The sequence below is a fragment of the Pipistrellus kuhlii genome, unplaced genomic scaffold, assembly GCF_014108245.1.
Source record: "Pipistrellus kuhlii isolate mPipKuh1 unplaced genomic scaffold, mPipKuh1.p scaffold_m20_p_7, whole genome shotgun sequence".
Classification (NCBI taxonomy): domain Eukaryota; kingdom Metazoa; phylum Chordata; class Mammalia; order Chiroptera; family Vespertilionidae; genus Pipistrellus; species Pipistrellus kuhlii.
Window position 1 is genome coordinate 41956997 of NW_023425573.1, and position 19471 is coordinate 41976467.

Here is a 19471-nt window from a genome sequence, read left to right on the forward strand (position 1 = left end):
CTGCCACTGTCATTTGGAAAATGCATAACTGTTGATTCATTTCTGATAGACAGGCTTGTTGGTGAGTTGAGGGGAAATTATGCATTACCCCTTTGCCTGCCCCTTAAACCCATCACATTCTCCTCTCCATCAACTCCACAGAGACAGGGACCTTTCTGCCCCACTGAACTTGCTTCTTGACTCCACCTAGCAAGCTTACTAATGGTGCTGGCTCTTCCCTGTTGCTACCGCTGATGTTGCTGAGTACAGCTGCTTCTCTCTCCAAAGTAAAGAATGTTCCTCTCTCCAAAGAAAGGAACCCACATAAATGTTTCCAGCAGGTTTGGGTCCATTTTTAAACATCGCATCCCTCCCCTAAATAGGACTTACCTTTTGAAACTGCTGCAGAACATACATGTTGGAAAAGGGCTGATGTTAAAATTGAACCATTTGGCCCTAACTGGTTTGGCTCTGTGGATAGAGGCCTGCGGACTAAAGGGTCCTGGGTTCCATTCCAGTTAAGGGTATGTACTTTGAATGGAGGCTCAATCCCCAATAGAGGTTGTGTAAGAGGCAGCTGATCGATGTTTCTCTCTCATTGACGTTTTTAACTCTCTATCCCTCTCTCTTCCTCTCTGTGAAAATCAATAAAATACATTTTAAAACATTTGAACCATTTGATGTTAATGTAATTTCTGAATAACTGATTTTAATAGGCTGATTGTAGAATTTTAGATTTAGAGATTTGACATATATATGTTGGAATGTTTATGCAGCAGCAGGTGCCTTTGTTTTAACAACTGGTTCCTCTCATTTTAATACAATTCCTAATGTTAACTATTTACTGAAATTTGTATTTAAAAAAATGTATTTTTATTGATTTGAGAGAGAGAGGAATAGAGAGGGAGAGAGAAACACCGATGTGAGAGGGAAGCATTGATCTGCCATCTCTGTCCTGACTGCAAATGAAACTGGCAACTTTTTGACACACTGGAAGACCCTCAGCTGACTGAGTCACACAGGCCAGGGCTGAAACTTGCATTTTTTTTAAATAGATAGCTTTGACTTTTACCACATTGTCTTACCTTTGCCCCCATTCCCATCTGTAAAGTAATGGTGTTGTTTAGCATTGTCTGGGAGGACCCAGGGTAGGAGGTTTCTATATCCCTTCTACCAGAATAAGCATGTATATAAACATTACAAACATATAACCATCCTCCTTTTTAGCAATGAGGAAGCTGAGGCCCAGAGTATTAAAGTGACTTTTCCAAATTTGTTTTCCCTGAAAAAATATGAAATTGCCATTTAGGTAGCTTAAATATGGTTGAATATCAGCAGTTTTATTGGCTCAATCCAACAGCTATTCAGAAGAGCAAGGATTCAAACATGGGTCAACCAGGATCAAAGTCAACCTTCCTCCCAGGACCCCATGCTGCCTTCTTTATTTATATTCCTGTGTTGCTCCACATATCTAGCCTTGTATGCATTACATACTATATAATATGTGGTTGATAAATATTTGTTGATTAGCTTTTTAAAAACAAATTTAGAGGAATCAACACAGCTATGTTTCATAACTACACAGCAAAATGTTGGCTATCTCTGTTTTAAATGCTATAAATATAAGCAGTCATAAGGTACTATTGGATACAATCTCTTGAATTATTAATTACTTTGCTTTCTACATATGGTGCCATTTCCCAATGTCCAAATATCACGAATAATGGGCTCTTTTTGGAACAGGCAAAACCTGGCATCACTGAGCCCTATTCCTCCTGTGATTTCTCTTGCCAGCCAGGTTTAGCAATTTCACCGGTTTGACGAAATGACTGAGAAAACACTTAGATAATTTGCCTTTAAAATATCCCTCCTTTTTCTCTCTCACTCAATATCTCCGTTCCATACTCTCATTTCTTCCTTCTTTAACATTTTCTCTCTTTTAGAGAGAATACTCTAATTTGTTGGCAACAGGTGTTTAGCTCAAGTCCTTATATCGATCATTTGAAGAACATGCATACATTTTGGAAGAACCAGGTGGTTTTCATATTTAGTGTGTCCAAAAGATATGAATTTTGAGAGCAAATCAATAACTGCACAATTTATAGTGTAATTACCTAGTAATTACTCAATTTGCTTGTGAACACTGAATCCTCTCCGTGGGTTTCAAACAGATGTCACAGCAGATGCATCTCTTTTAAGGGAGAATGCGTATTAACCATAGCCATCATTGGCTTATTACCTTTAGTGGTGCTGAATTAAATTGATAATAGAGGACTATTAGGAAGTATCATGCAGACAGGAGAGGGACTGAAGTTTTCAAACAACAGAAAGTTCCCATTCCCACAAGTCAGTGTATCAAATTCAGTGTCAGTATTTCAAAGGGTTGGTGAATATTTGGCCCTGGAGCTATGTGACAGTTGTCAAGAGTAATAACTGAATTTTGCAGAGAAATTTTCAATGTATACTCTTATTTCTGTTATTTCATTTGATTATCACTGGAATTTAGGGCAGGGGTATCATGTCCTGAGTCTAAAGTCACCCACCCAGGTTCATTTTTGTTTTGAATATGTTGTACTGATTTCAGAGAAGAAGGGAGAGGGAGAGATGAGAGAGAATCATTGGTTGGCTGCCTCCTGCATGTCCCCTTCTGGGGTTTGAGCCTGCAAACTGGACTTGTGCCCTGGCCCAGAATAGAACCAGGACCTCCTGGTTCATGGGTTGATGCCACACTGTCCGGGCATTGCCCAGGTTCTTAAAGCGGGGGTGTAGTGGAGCCCAAACCAGAGCCCAGGCTGCCTGACTCACAAGCCACTTTTGCTGCTTCTCCCGGCAAATGCTTTAGTCAACAAATCAATTAGACAGTGCATTTTTTTTTAAAACAAATGGACTGACCTTTCGATTTGTTAATTTAAAATCAAAGTGATTAAATCACTTGTTTGTGAAAATAGAGATTAAGAACCTCTTGTTTGTTTTTACACCAGACCCTTGGATTTGTTAGTATGTATTTTAAAACAGCTGTAGTCTGAAGTCAATTCTTTGTGCAGCATAGGAGACTGCCAGGCATGCACTGGTCTCTTCAACTAAATCTATGTCCATCCAGGTTCATCATCACTGTGTACATGGAGTCATATTATAACACAGAGTCAGAAAGGAATATCAAGGACAAGTGCCAGTTGTTCCCAGTCTTTAGTAAAATATGTTCTCTCTGTTATAACATACAGACTGTCAGTCAGTTGTGAGGGATATCAGGAGATTTATAATAACAGTCACCAAGTACTGAGCATCATCTCCAAACATGCAGAACTATGTGCCCATATTGGTACTGGTGGTTAATGTTATAAACAATGGCACGACTTCCTCAGGTGAAGTCTTGACAGCATTTTACCGAAGACTGGGAACAACTTGCACTTGTCCTTGATATTCCTTTCTGACTTTCTTTCCGATACCTTATTATTATTATTATTATTTTAATTTTTAGCATGAATTGATTCCAACTCGACCCGATTAGAGCTTAATGTTTTTTTCTCGTTCAAATCTGGACCATGGTATTTTTACCTACCAGCCTGCCGGATGCCGACCCCTCTCCCTGGTCTGTGAGAACAGGCCTGGCCTCAGTGAGGCTTGTCATTCAGGGGGCTGCTCAAGTGGCCAGGGCTCCAGAGAATTCACTTTTGCTCAGTCCTGGGAGGCATCTATGTGGGGCATGACTTCCAGAAGCAGGTGGTGATTGAAGAGAACAACAGAGAGAAGCAATCTGGTTGTCTGTCAATAGGACTCCCACACAAATGCCAGCACTCAGCTGGGAAAAACTGCTTTTTCTCTTTCTCTGTGGCTCTTTTTCTTAGTAAAAAAAATCAACAGAGCTCTCTAGGGATTTCTTTACCTTTCCTCCCCTCCCTAAAGACTATGTGGTTGCTTGTTACCCCTTCTTCTGTTTTTATTTTCCATTTTCTCAGCTGAAAGACCAGCTGCCTCACTATGCACTGTCCCTACCGCCCAGCACCACTTTCCTGTCTCCTTTGTTTATGCTACTTGAGGTTTGTCCTGCTCTGTGGAATCCTTACCTCCTCCGGCTTGCCTTTCTAACATTTTCTGTCTTGCTCTCTTACCTTCCTCCTACACGACTGAGGACTGCTTTTCCCAACTATCTCATCAGGGTCTATTACTTAATTAGCCTAAAAAAGTCAGTCTCAGCTGAAGGGGAAGTGGAGATGAGGCTGATGAAAGACATCAAATGAGACTTGCAAAATATGGGAAAAGGGGGAACTAGAGGCCCTGGAGCCTAAAAATAAAACCAATGTGTGGGACAAGCCTTGGCTTTACTAGTATATATAACAGTTTGTATATCTGTTAATTATAAATATGCTCATTAATATAAAAACTAATTAATGTTAGAACTAATGAAGAATAGTAATTGGTTACTATATTAGAAATAATTTTTGTAAAATATCTGACATAATGAGAACATAATATATACTCAATAAAAGATGGTTGTTGCCTAATTGCCTTCTTAAGATTCAAAACGACTGACATAAACATAGAACTGTGTTCAAACCATGGAGCAAAATTTAGTTTTAAAATAGCAGCACTGTTTTTTGGTTGTTTTGTTTTTTAGTTCTCTATTTTATAATGTATAGACTGGCAGGCAGTTGTGAGGGATATCAGGAGATTTATAATGACAGTCACCAAGTACTGACATTTGAGAGTAATGATTTTGGAGACAAGAGAGTATAGCTGTAAAGACCTGGGCTACGGTCCTGGGCATGTGTTAGTCTTGGAAATGTTGTAACCTCTGCAGGCTTTTGTTGCCTAATCGGTGTAATGAAGATCCTACATAACCAACTGCCCAGGGTTGTTCTCACTCAAATAGATTCATCTGTGCAAAGCTCCTGGCACAGGCTTAGCACAGTGAACAGTCAGCAAAGGCTGTCCATTGCTGGACTGCAACTTTTAAAATTAGACCAGATTCTAGTTTTCTTTATAAAAACATTGATTTTACTCAGTTGCCTTCTGATTTACTTTCTTTAAAAAATATATTTTTACATTATTTTTTAAAGAGAGAGGAAAGGAGAGGGAGAGAGAGAGAGAAACAATGATGTGACAGCAAAACATTGATTGATTGATCGGCTCCTGCACACCCCCTACCAGGGATGGAGCCCGAAACCTGGGCATGTACTTCAACTGGGAAAGGAATCAGCAACTTTTTGATGTCAGGCAGGACATCCAATCAACAGCACCCAACGAGGGCTGATTTACTTTCTATAGAGACATAGAGAGGGGATTGTTAAGCTAACCTGCAGGAAGTCTGTGACTCATGAGAAATTAATCTTGTATGTAGAATGTGGAAGAAAAACTACCACTATATACCACCCCATATCTTTTGTCTCTCCTCTGCCTCAGCTCGGCTTCAGCTGCTCATCAGGGACCTTAGCATTCTAGCTTCTGCCCTTCCTGCCTGTTTATCACCCCAGGGTTCTGGAGGCCCAAGGGGAAACCCTGCCAGATGCTGGCTTTCAGGCAGGAGAGGAGCACGCTGGGAGTTCTGCTGGGCAGAGTGGTAGAGTGGGCGGTACACAGGACTACCAGTCAAGTGTCAGCCTATTCCCAGCTTTCCCAGCTGTATGACCAAGGCCACTTGAGAAATGTAGGAGCTACACTGTCCAGCTGAACAATGTTAAGAAAACTCCATCTGGAGAGAAACTGCATGCCCCACCCCAGCACCCCTTCGTCGCAAGCTAAGTAAAAAGAGACCATGCCTGGTCAGATGCCTCAGCTTTCAGGACTGAAAGAGAAGTCAGAGGGAAAACATTCCAAAAATTAGCACTGCATTTGTCATGGCCCAAGATCAGTGTTTCATTTTAAAAAAATAGTAAAACAACGTGCCAGCTGGCTAATACATTCAACACCTCAGCAAAGAGATTAGAGAGTGACTCCAAGTGCTATTGCACAGACCTCTCATCCACCCCTGTCCACGCCTAGCACAGATGCAGGAGCAAATGCACCAACAATTCTCCAATAGTTATTAGGGCTGGAGTGAAGGGCAGTGTACTTTCTAAACAGCTATCCTGGGTGGGCAGAGAAAAGAGGAAATGAAAAGGAGAAAATCATTTTGGTGTAATCTGAATATGATAACAACAGAATTAGCAAAGAGAATTATCTTCCACTGGCTGCCTCTCTCTGTACAAACTATTTTGGCACATAGTAGGGCAAAAAACAAAACAAAAAAACCAGCCAGGCTGGTGTGGCACAGTGGTTGAGCATTGACCTATAATCCAGGAGATCGTGGTTCAATTCCGGGTCAGGGTATATGCCCAGGTTGTGAGCTTGAACTCAAACTTGGGATTGTGCAGGAGGCAGCTGATCAATGACTCTCTCTCATCATTGATATTTCTATCTCTCCCTCTCCATTCCTCTCTGAAAAAAAAATTAAAAAAAAATATATATACATATTACAAAATAAGGAAGAATATTATTGAACACTTATTCTGTTCAGTCAGTGTTCTGGGCCCTTGCTGTTCATTAACTATTTTAGTTTTTACAACCATCAAAGCTAGGAAATTCTATGCCCATTTTAAAGATGAGACGTGGAGTCATTGAACCATCTGCTTAAGTGGGCAGAGCAAATAAGTGGCAAAGTCAGGATTCAAACCCAAGCTGTCTGACTCCCAGGCTCACCCTGGAAACCATGGTTTAGATTGTCTCCCTAGCACCTAGTACGGTGCCTGGGAAACAGTCACCACTTCGGATTTCCCTTTTGTCTTTGTGATGGTTAGTTTTTTGGGTCAATATGACTGGGACAAGGTGCTCTGGCATTCAGTCAAACATTCTAGATGCTTCTGGGAGGGTCTGTTTAGATGAGATTTATATTTCATTCATGGACTCTGAGTCAAGCAGCTTGCTTTCCATAATATGGGTGGGCCTCATCTAATTAGAACAGAACAAAAGGCTGATCTTCTTGGAGCAGACTGCTTTAGGATCCCAGCTACAACCCCTACTATGTGCCAAAGTAGTACAGAGGCTTCAGCCTGCCGGCTGGACTGGTCAGGCCTGAACAACTGTGAGCCATTCCTTAAAATATAACGCATATGCACATCCTGTCGGTTCTGTTTGTTTTGAGAACCCTGATGAATACAGTCCTTTGCTAATGAGTTCCTCGGAGTTAGGTCCTAGGCCCTTTTTTCTTCTCAGTCTAAATTTTGCTTGTTTTCTATGCAAATTTTTCCAGCCCACGGCCTCAGTAACTGTCCATATGCCAATAATTTCTAAATTTATACTTCAGCTCAGATGTATGTAGGGAGCTCTAAACCTATCTACCTACCTGTGTACTGCACATGTGCTCTTCGATATCTGAGGGGCACCTGAATGCAGCATGTACAAAAGTAAATTCATGATCCTGAAACCCTGATTCTTTTTCGGGGTTTTCTATCCCTGTGCTATGTGCCTGTGTCTATCTAAAAGACCAACAACCATTGTTAACAGATCTCTCTACCTTAACTCCCCACACCATGTCCTGCCGATGTCACTGCAGAAATTCCTTGGATCTTTTTATTCTCTCCATCTCCAATACCACCACCTTTTTCAACCTACAAGTGCTTCTGATCTTGATTCCTATGGTAACTTTTTAAGTGGTCTGGTTGCCCATTCTGTTTTCCCTTCGATCTTTTTCCTTCACACTCCAGCCACAGCAATCATAAAAAATAAAAAAAAATAAAAAAAGGCTGATCCTATCATTCTGTGTCACTACCTGTTTGAAATGATTCAATGACTTTCTGTTGTGCTCAGGAAGAAGGCTAAATTCTCAGCATGTCTGCATGGAGGTTCCCAAGGCCCTGCATGGTCTCATTCAGTAGCAATTTTTTTCTTTTCTTTCTATAATCCACCTAACTTTCTTTTTCAGTTTCTTGAAAATGCTTCCTCAAATCCCTGGTCCTTTGCACATACAGTATCTCAATTCTCATGTCACTTCAAGGAGGAAACTGTTATGTTCTACACATCCCTCTCTCAGTCTAGTCAGATTCCTTTGTTATACAATCCCATAGTATTTACCTAAATGAATATGAACCAGAGATATGATCTATTGAGTGCCTATGAAGTTCATGTATCAAAATATTTTACAATCATTACATAGATGCTAGAGGCCCAGGGCATGAAATTCAAGTATGGGTAGGGTTATTAGCAGCTGCCAGCTGCTGGCCAGTGTCTATCTTCTCTGGCTGCAGCCAGGGCTTCCTTTGCTCCATGCCACCCCCTGGTGGTCAGCACACATCATAGCAAGCAATCGAACTCCTAGTCAGTCAAACTCCTGTGGGGACACTTTGCATATTGGGCGTGTATATATATATATAACAAAAAACTAACCTGAGAAGTTGGTAATATCATTATTCTCTTTTACAGGTGAGGAACCTGAGGACCTGGGTGGGAAGGTCAGTGAACATGCAGTAATGTGATGACTTGGTAGCTGAAATGTGTATTTGGAGTGAGCTGGGCCAGGTAGGTTACTGATCAGCCTTGTTGAGGTGCTTGTAGAGTGTGCTCGATACCTATTTGTTGATTGAAATAATGATGAAAATTTGAATGAGTAATGAACTAGAACACATTTTAATATTGAAATTAACTGGGTACCCCTTTCATTTCCTACTCTAAATTAGTCGCCTACGAGCTTATTTACAAATTCTGGACAGTTACTTGCAAATGGGAAAATGGCATTTCCTGTACCAAAGATGTTAGAGAACCCTCCACTCTTATTTTGATGGCCATCTGCTCCATTTCTAAATGAAGCAGCAATTTAGTTTAATTTTGCTCACAGTGAAGGATAATATTTTTTGTACCAGTTCTTCTGAGACTTCTAAAATAGGAGTCACACTCACACAGACACACACTTACAAACATGCACGTGCTGTGGTATATAAATCCACAGTAGCAGCTGTAAGGAATAAACCCTAAATTTCCAAGCTTAACAAACAGTTATTTCTTTATGTGTGTTACAACCTAGTGGTGGCATTCCTGCTCTGCCAGACACCCTTTCCCTGGTGACCCAGAAGCCCAGACTCCCTCCATCCCTAGGGCCTCAGGGTTCTCTCACAGAGAAGGCAGCAAAGGACAGTAACATGGAGAAAGGAATTCCACTTCCTAAAAATCCTGGCCCCCAAATGAAGCAGGTCATGTCCACTCATATTCCATTGCTAGAAATCATCATGTGGTCACAACCAACTCAAAGGAAGAAAGTAAATGCTGTCTAGTCATATGCTCAGAAAGAAAAGAGAGAAAACACATGTGAGCGAGTCACCAGGCATCTCTGCCCCAACTCCCATCCCTGTAGTGCAAAGCAGGGAGATGCTGTAAGATTAATACACAGTGCCCTGGAGCATGGGGAGATGGAGCTTAATTTTATTTTATTTTTAAAATATATGTTTTATTGAATTTTTTTTTTTTTTTTTTTTTACAGAGAGGAAGGGAGAGAGATAGTTAGAAACATCGATGAGACAGAAACATTGCTCAGCTGCCTCCTGTACGCCCTCTACTGGGAATGTGCTGGCAACCAAGGTACATGCCCTTGACCGGAATCAAACCTGGGACCTTTCAGTCCTCAGGCTGATGCTCTATCCACTGAGCCAAACCGGTTTTGGCTGGAGCTTAATTTTAACTGTGGCTATTTGGAAAGGCCTATAGAAGAGTGGGTTTCAGGGATTCTTGAAGGATACTTAAGTCCTTGATTGAAACAGATCCAAACAGGCATCACCAAGGTAAAAAATGCTGAGATTCAAAGTCAGGAGGGAGTGAAGGTGTGAGAAAAATGTATGCTTGTGCCTTGGTCTGTAGTTACATATCTTAGCATCAAGTTAAAATTATTTTAATCATCTCTCTTGCTGAACTCCTTCCATAAGTAATTAAATAACAAATAGAATCACCCCCCCCCCCTGAGTATCTGAGTCCCTAATGTGGAAATATGAAATAATTAGAGGGTGTGCTGTGTAAGAATTTTAATGTCATGGAAAACTTCTGCTTTCAAGACTGTGCTAATTATAATATACAGGATGAGGCTGAACAAAGGGAAGATGTACAATTAGCAAAGCACAGCTATTACAACAAGCTCTGTTTAGAGGCTCTTTTGAATCTAGATGCGTAATAAAACAAGAGTGACCCAGCATTTATCTTTTAGAGGACAACTCTGGCGGGTTTTAGAATCGCAGGTCTTGCCCACTTTGGATTTGGCTGTGGCGATGGAATAGGAAACACTTACACTCTAGTCTAAGCGGCACAGAGGAAAGAGCAGCTAGAGTTTCTACAGGAAAGAGGCCTCGGTCCCTTTTTTGTTACTTATTGCCTGTGAGATCACAACCTCTCTGGGCTGCTTCCTCCTTTGCAGGGGTTAATGACACCTATGGAGAAGCTAGGGCAATTCCTTGACAAGTGGAAGGAGGGAGATGGAGATAAAATAGTCGAACAAATGTCTGAGCAATGAGTAGCCAGCTAATAAATCACAAAACCCTGTCCTCTCTAACCGAGGACACAGGAGCAGATGGTTTACATCTCTCCCCAACCAGAGAGCGGGGAGCTTAAGTCACCGTAGTCTGGGAGATGGATAACAGAGGTCCAGTTAGTGCCATTAGTGCCAGCTAAGCACAGGGATGGATAAAGGCAGGGGAATCAATAACAAAAGCACCAATTTTAGCCAGACAAATCCAAGATGGAGGTGAAGCTGACCAGAAAATGATCCCAAACTCTGCCACATGCTCATTTTGATGCATTACACCTGGAAAGCTGATGAATAATCTGTTGTGATCCTCCCCTAAAATTCCCGCCTTTAGGAAACAGATAAAAGCCCTCAAGACAAAGCACCCAGTGAGCACTCTCCCTGAGCATATCTGTGCCTCCCTTTCCTCAGGGGTGAACTTTTACTTTCTTTCCCTTAAGCTCCTAGAGCCCTCCTCTGGCCTAACTTCTCAGTAAGCCCGAAGCAGCTCCGCCTCAGCTCACTTCTGTCTCTGCAGCCCAGCCCAGCTCGCCTCTGTTGGTGTGAGCTTGTTTCTTCTATCTAAGCCCTTCCTTTGTTTCACAGTCCTCAGCTTTAATAAACATACTCTCAAAATTACTTCAACTCCTGTCTTAAATTCTTTTTTTGCATGAATTTCAAGAACTCACACATTCTAAGCCATGCTGGGACAGATCCACCTCAGCCCCGTCATCCCTTTCCAGTGACAAAAGCACTTAGCACTGAACCTGAACTGTATCAAAGAGCCATTTTAAAATTTCAGACCCATTTCCCTCTCCTACTTTATTTTCCTTAAGCAGGATTTCATTCACCTCAATAAAAAGTCCTTAAGACTTTAAGAACGGTGTAAGAATGACTGTAATATCAAATGGATATACTTCCTCTAAGTCTACCAAACCTCAATAAAGGCAGTTATGATATCAGTGGCTCTCTCTGAGCCGTCTGGGGATAAAAAAAATAAAAAATAAAAAATAAAATACCTTAGTTGTCAAATCCAAGGAGGACTGACTCAGCTCTTCTTGTCTTCCAAAGCAAATGAATTGCATCTCCTGCAATCTGCTTTTTCGCAAGGGGTTTTTGTTTTATTTTCAAGCAAGATCGCCAGTGCAAAAGGCAAACGCTCCTACATATACATTAACAGAGGCTATGATGAACCATAAAGGTTCAGGCTTTTCCCTACATTCTGTTGCCAGAATATTAGGAATTGATATGAAAACCTGAGAGCTTAAAAACTGCACAATAGGACATATTATTCAATTGCAAAACGCAAAACTGCAGCCCATCCCAAGCCTCCGCTCAGCTTTGAATAGTCACACACTCAAGTGCATGTCAGTGTCAACTGAAAGGATAGAGGCCCTCAGCTCCTGAGGAGGCATAAAGATTTCACTATCATATCAATGGCCCCATGCAAAGTTCTTGATAAAAATAAAAAATAAAAAAAATGATCATAATCCAGAGGCAGGAGATAAGGTGTGAGAGTTTGATGCATGTAAACAAATCAAATATATTTAGAGTCAAGCTACTTAATCTGTGTGAAAGCTCTGCCAAGAATATAAACATCAGAACAGCCTCAGAGCCAGAACAGGAAAGAAAGGAGAGGGTAGAAGGAACTCTAGAGATTATTTGCTGCTTTTCCCTGATTTTCTGTAATCCAGCCATGTTGGCCTTCTTTCAGTTCTGTGAACCAGTCAAGCTCAAAGCCTCTTGTCTTAAAGTCTATAAATCATCTCTCTGCCTCTTCACAGAGGCCTCTGGTAATAGTCAGGATTATCTCCATTAAGCTGCATTAACAAATAGCTTCCATATCTCAGTGGCTCAAGGCATTTTAAGTCTGTTGTTGTTTTCTCATGCTACATGTTTAAAGCTGGTTGGCTGAGGGGTCTCTGTTCTTTGAAGCCACACCAAGTTCCAGGCCAAAGAACAACCATATTTTGACCACACCCCCAGGCAGAATGCCACAAGGAGCTGGAGCAACAATTAAATGCTCCATCAAGGAAATGGCACATGTCGTTTTGAAGCACAACACATTGGCCAGACAGAATCCCAAGGCCCTGTGAAATCTCAGGGAGACCAAGGCAATGCAATCCTATTATGTGCTTGGAAAGGGAGAATAGAAATATCTCCCTTGACTCTCACAGCTCCTCTGACCAGCCTTTTGGAAGTAGATTCTAACTCTTCCCTGCCTTAGCTCCCCTTTTGTATTTTTCATAGTGCTTATCACAATTCTTAATTGCATTATTTACTTAATAAATAATATTTTGTTTTCAGTTTGTTTCCACTAACCTATGTACTAAAAGCCTAATATGCTAAGTGTCCTGCTGTCCAGTCATCCATTCAACCAATCAAAGCGTAATATGCTAATGATATGCTAAGGCCACTCAACTGCTCCCTATGACATGCACTGACCACTAGAGGTCAGACACTTTGACCGGTGGGCTTGTTGCTGAGGTTGGGCTGATCAGGACTGAGCGAGATGGAGATGGGCTGGACATGTCCTAAAGCCCTTCCGCAGTCCCTCATCAGCTGGTCAACCTCCCTCATCCCTCAGTGCAGGGTGGGAGGTAATCAACCAAAGGCCATCCTATATAATAAAAGGCTAATATTCAAATCAACTGAACAGTGGAACAACTGGTTGCTATGATGTCCATTGACCACCAGGGGGCAGACGCTCAATGCAGAAGCTGCCCCCTGGTGGTCAGTGTGCTCCCACAGGGGGAGCACCTCTCAGCCAGAAGCCTGGCTCACAGCTGGCAAGCGCAGCTGCAGTGGCGGGAGACTCTCCCACCTCTGCAGCAGTGCTAAGGATACCCGACTGATTGCTTAGGCCTGCTCTGGGACTGTAAGACAGCACAGGCCAGACTGAGGGATCCCCACCACAAGTACATGGGGCCATGGAACCAGAAGATCCCTAAGAGGAAGGACCATGCCAGCACACTAATTCTATGACACAGTTATCAAAACTGGTCACTTTGCCTAATATATTTAAGTAATGATATATTTGTCTTGAATTTGGAAATTCTTCCTAGTGATAGTCTCACATCCTTTCTGGCTGTGTGGCACCTCTCCATGGCTCCTTATCAGAAGACCCTACACATAATGGCAGGGACTAAAGCAAAGACAGGCTGGGCATTCCTTCAAATGCTGCTCCGAAGCAAATTGGAAAACTATCAATTAAAACCTCACAGAAATCTCCAAAGGCAGTGAAAGCCAACACAGCCAATGCAAATTGCTCTACACACTGTAAATAATGAACAGAATAAACAAATTTTAAGAATTGGCATTTTCCTGAATTTACTTTCAGCAAATTAGCTTATAGGGAATTAGCTTAGAGCTACCCTCTCACCCACCACTAATAGATGTACTCCATTGTCAAGCTGAGTGTGGTATTAGAAGGGCAGTCTGAAATAACTATCCCCTTGTGTGGGCAAAAACTGTAGTTTAAAGAGCTTAAGTTACTGGCCCAAATCACAGAGGTGATGATGATGGGAGATAAAAAAAAAAAAAAAAAAAAAAAAAAAAAGTGAGATTCAAGTATCTTTTTGCCCATTTGGTACTTCTTTTCTTGAGTCACAAAAATGAGAAATCTGCAATCATTTTTATTAAGTTATGATGCTATTTAGGGCAATCAGTATATAAAGGAATATTCTGAGTATTTCTCTTGCTTTTAAAAATTGGTTTAAATAAAAACATTTTAAATGATTGCTTTGTTATTTTAGATACTTCTTTATAACTCTACCACCATTTTCTATATAAAGCACTATTATTTTCCAGTGAAATAAGAAATAATTGAAGTACAATTGCCCATGAGACAAGGTTATTTCAGCAAAGAAGTTTCAAGAATCAATTAGCTGTGGCCTTGGAGAAATGGGTTTTTAATAGATGATGTCTCAGGTCACCTAAGGCATGTGTTTAGTTCCCTAATATTTAATCTTAAAAGAGGCCACCAGTAAAACCAGCCTAATGGTTCATAGATATAAATATGAATTTTGAATATTAAAATATAAATTTTTAAAAAGGACTTTGTTATTTTTTTTTCCTTTTTTGGCAAGGGCACTTGTATATATTATAGCAGGTAAACATTCATAAAAGAAAAAGACTAAACTTTTCTCTCTTCTCATTAGTCCTTAGGTGCTGATTTCTGATTTTATAGAATTGCTGTTAATTTTCCACAGTGACAGCCTACATAACGGAACAATTCTCCTACCTGTTGGGCCGAACGTGCTGTGCTCTTCTTACCACAGGTGCCAGGCACAAAGCACGGTCTCCACCTGTGATGAGGACATCTGTAATGGCCGTGCCAGGAGAAGCTGCTGCTTAAAAACTGCAGAATCCTATGCGGATAACAAGAAAAGGAAGAACTTTATAAACAAGAAAATTAACCAGGCTCTGAGAAATCAAGACTGAATAATCTGTCATTTAAAAAAAAAATAGACACATTTAGTCTATAAGGACAGTGCACAGAATGGCATGTGGGTAAGCACTGAACACAGGTTGGTCAAATGAAAAAGAATAAATAAATGAACAAATAAGGGTCAGAGCTGGTCCTAGAATTGCAAACCCATATGCCTACAAGACCAGACGAGCAGGTTAAATGAGGGAGCCCACTGAGTGTGAGACAACAGGGGAGAGAGAGTAGGCCTGTGGTGAACTAGTGAGCTCATGTCTCACCTGAAGGGGGCAGCACTGCTCATGTCTAGCTGATGGTTTTCATTGATGCCACAAGGAAAAACAAGCTCAATGCCACTACTGCACACTTTCAAGGAAGAGAGAAATACAGATTTTTATGTGATGCCTCATGAATTTATATTTAGAATTCAATGAAACAAAACAAAACATTGTGCAGGTCAAACAAGGGTAAAGTGAAAGCATCCCTGAGGGTCAGGATTAGCTCCTGGGTAGCCAATTGTGACCTAAGATCTAGGGCAATGTCTTTAATTTCAAAATAATGAAAGGGGGCCAGAGGGCTGAAGCCACTTGGGCAAAGACCCTTAGCTAATCTGTGGTAGAACTGAGTATTTTAGACATGAGTATCTTCCCTTTAACTTAAGGCCTTCACTTTTACTTATGACCACTCTCAGACTGTCCAGATTTGATCAGGTTACAAGTTAACTGGATCTTTAAATGGGGAGAGAATCAACTTTGGTCAACAACAAATACTTATCAAGTCAAACACTAAAAAGAGTCCCAAAGCAAATAACCAAAGACACTGCATGCCTGAGAATCTCCTGCTTATGGAAAGGGAGTGTGCCACATGACTAAGAATGAGACAGGAGAGCATGTGGTCAATTTTCAGTCAATGTAAGTCCTCATTCTTTAAAATGCTATGGAGCTTAATAAATTATTTGCTTATTATTGATCAATCAATTTCTATAGAGGTAGCTTTTAGAATTGAAATGTATTGAATGTTGACACAGGCAAAATAACACCAGGAATATATTACTCTAGCATATATATATATATATATATATATATATATATATATATATATATATATATATTTTTTTTTTTTAAGTTTTCGCTTAAAAAAAAAAAAAGGAAAGATTTCAGAAAAGAAGGGAGAGAGAGAGAAAGATAGAAACATCAATGATGGGAGAGAATCATTGACCAGTTGCCTCCTGCACACCCCACACTGGGGATCAAGCCCACAACCTGGGTATGTGCCCTGACCGGGAATCAAACCATGACCTCCTGGTTCATAGGTCAAAGCTTAACCATTGAGCTATGCTGGTTGCGCTAAGTTTTTGCTGTTATGAAATTTTCTATACAAAGAAAGAGTGGGATAAAATGTAGACATTTAGTAAAGTGTATGAGCATTAATGTGAACCATTTTATACAAAGCTATTGAATGAAGAAAAAGAAGGATGCAAGTAATGAAGGAAACAAGCAGTTACTGATTATTAACATGATCCAGGCCCTATGCCAGGTGTTGTTATAAAATGTTATACATATTAGCATTTACTGAATAAACATAACTAAACCAGGGCCAAAATACATGTGGAAAATGTTTACAAATGTAAATAAAGACACCTCAATTTTCCATGGGCAGATATTTCAGTTTAAACATCTCATATCTTACTTAGACATAACTCTTTACCTTGACCACTCATTTAAAAATTTTTTGACACAAAATATTTTAAAAATTAACTTTAACCAGGCAAAGTGATTGAAGCAGGGTATCCTTTTAACCAAATAAGTATTTACTTATCATCAGTGCTAGGAAAAGAAACATATAGATATAAATTTCCCCTACTTCAGGATAAATTTAACATTATCCTTAGAGGTTACGATACCTCAGCAGTAATACAGGCAGCAGAAATACTATCTAATAAAAGAGTAATATGCAAATTAACTATCACTCTGTGACAAAATGGCAGTTCCCATAGCCACAAGATGGCTGTGCCCAGTCCTCTCAGCCCCACTGGAGTCCCCCAGTCTCAGAGAGGGCTGCCACTGGGAGCCTGCCGAGTAAGTGGCCTGGTGAAATGCTGCCCAGAGGCCCTCCTGACCCTTTATAAAAAACAAAAACAAATTCACTCCCCAAGGCATGATCCCCTGCCAGTGCAGGTAGCCTGGGCTGGGTCTTGCAGCTCTCCCACTGCACAATCCTCTGTCAGTGCCAGCAGCCTGGACGGGGGACTCAGCCTGGCAGGGGTGCTGCAACCCCATGGCGTGATCCCCTCCCAGTGCAGGCAACCTGGGAGTGGGTCTTGCCGCACACCTTTGGTGTGATCCTTTGCCAGCGCTGGCAGCCTGGACTGGGGACTCAGCCAGGCAGGGGCACTGCACCCCCAAGGTGAGATCTCCTGACAGTGGCAACAGCCTGGGCTGGGGTCTCAGCCATCGCCAAGATGCGATTCTCTCCCAGCTGTAGCAGCCTGGGGTCTCAACCACTGAGTCACACCAGCCAGGCAAATATGGAGGAATCTTAAATGTTTCTTTTTAAAAAAATATATTTTATTGATTTTTTTTTTTTTTTTTTTTTTTTTTAACAGAGAGGAAGGGCAAGGGATAGAGAGCTAGAAACATCTATGAGAGAGAAACGTCGATCAGCTGCCTCCTGCACATTCCCCACTGGGTATGTACCTCAAACCAAGGTACATGTCCTTGACCAGAATCGAACCTGTGACCCTTGAGTCTGCAAGCCAATGCTCCATCCACCTAGCCAAACCAGTTAGGGCTGTCCAATATGTTAAAGATAAAGCCCTATCTAATAAAGAGAGAATATGCAGGGGAGGGCATTTGGGAGTGTCAAGGTTGTCAGGGGACGGCAGTTAGGGACAATCGGGCCAGCAGGGGAGTTGTTAGGGAGTGATCATGCTGGCAGGCAGAAGTGGTTAGGGGCAATCAGACAGGCAGGCAAACAGTTGGGAGCCAGCAGTCCTGGATTGTGAAAGGGCTGTCCGAGGGGTTCCAGATTGGAGAGGGTGCAGATTGGGCTGAAGGACACCCCCCCCCCAAGTGCATGAATTTCGTGCACCAGGCCTCTAGTGTATTATATGAGCAAAGATGAAACATGTAAGCCACTGTCTTAATTTGATTCTAAAGTGTAACTCCAGGATTTAAGTTAGAGGCATTTCAATGCTTCAGAATATAAAATGCAACTGCATTCAAATGTTGGTTTTAGAATATAAAACAATATTTTAAAGTCAACTATAAATGAATTTGTTCACGATCTACTCTTTTGGATAATTGCCATTATTGCTATTTTTTCCTTAGGCAGATAATTGAAAATTGACTATATAAATTGTTATGTTTTTCTGGGGAAATAGCCTAGACTCAAAATTTGTCTCCTACATTTTTATCTAAGTTACAATTTTACCAGGCCTACAAATTATAGCTCCTCTACTACTTTATCCTATTCCAGCTCATTAATATCTTCTCTTCTGTTTAACTCCATGTGGCAGAAAGGAACTTTGCCAGTGCCATTTACCTCTAAGGAATCAATTCATTTTGTGTGCCTCCAGACCAGAGTTAGCTCTGAAGTATTTTAGTGTCAGAATAGGACCAATAAGATAGTAATAATATTTGAACATGTGATTTAGTCTTCCTAGTCTTGCAATAACCCTCTTTGTAACAACAAAGAAATTGCACTGTGAATCTCAAATGTCAGCATTTGATCCTTTTTGTGTGTAGTCTGTCTGCAACCAAGGACTTGAATAAAGACTGACAGGACAAAATGGGAAGCACCAATAAGTAGCCTATTTATTAATTTGTCAAGCTAAATTCAGGGGTTCATTAGGAAACCAGATTGAAGTAATAGTTGATCTAATTAGTTAGTGGATTTAGTAGAAAGAACAGAGGCTTTTCACTCTTTTAAGTGTCAATAATAATACACTTAACTTTCACTTGACTGGTGTAGCTCATGATTGAGCATCAAACTATGAACTGGGAGTTAATGGTTTGATTCTAGTCTAGGGCACATGTCCTGGTAGTGGGCTTGATGCCCAGTAGGGGGTGTGCAGGAGAGGCAGCCGATCGATGATTCTCTCTCATCATTAATATTTCTGTACCTTTCTCCCTTTCCCTTCTGCTCCCTAAAATTAATATATAAATAAAATAGACTTAACTTTCTATTTCTCCCATTTCTCCTTATCATAGGTCAGGGCCCCTGGGAAAGTGACTTTGAGAATCATATACATGCAGGAAGCTCATTAGAGCATGTTCTCAGGAGCAACACCTGTGCTGAGAGAAGGAGGAAGGGGTGGGGGGAGAGATTAAAATGTGATGCAGTCATAGCAGTGGCCTGGGCTGACCCCTCAGGGAGCTCTGGAGCTGGGAGGGGCCTGCAGAGGCCACGCGTGTGCTGGAGTTGGAGTGCCTGGGCTTGGGCAGGGCTGACCGCGCACCTCTTCCTGACTTCCCAGTGACATCATGTTCATACCCTGAATTGGGAGGCATGCATGTTGGGTATTTACAATACAACACAGTGATTGGCAAATTCTAAAAATTAGAGCTTCTGTCACTCCTTCAGGAGAACTTACTTCCCAGCAAACCCCCAGT

The 19471-nt window shown here is 41.2% G+C and overlaps 1 protein-coding gene across 2 annotated transcripts in view; it reads right to left on the reverse strand.

The window, feature by feature from the left end:
• Window positions 1-19471, reverse strand: part of B3GALT1 (beta-1,3-galactosyltransferase 1) — a 473540-nt gene that overhangs the window by 24924 nt on the left and 429145 nt on the right. For both annotated transcript variants that reach the window (XM_036421711.2, XM_045575386.1), the window contains exon 3: window positions 14676-14802. The gene's annotated coding sequence lies outside the window, so the exon portion shown is untranslated. The remainder of the gene's footprint in view (window positions 1-14675; window positions 14803-19471) is intronic.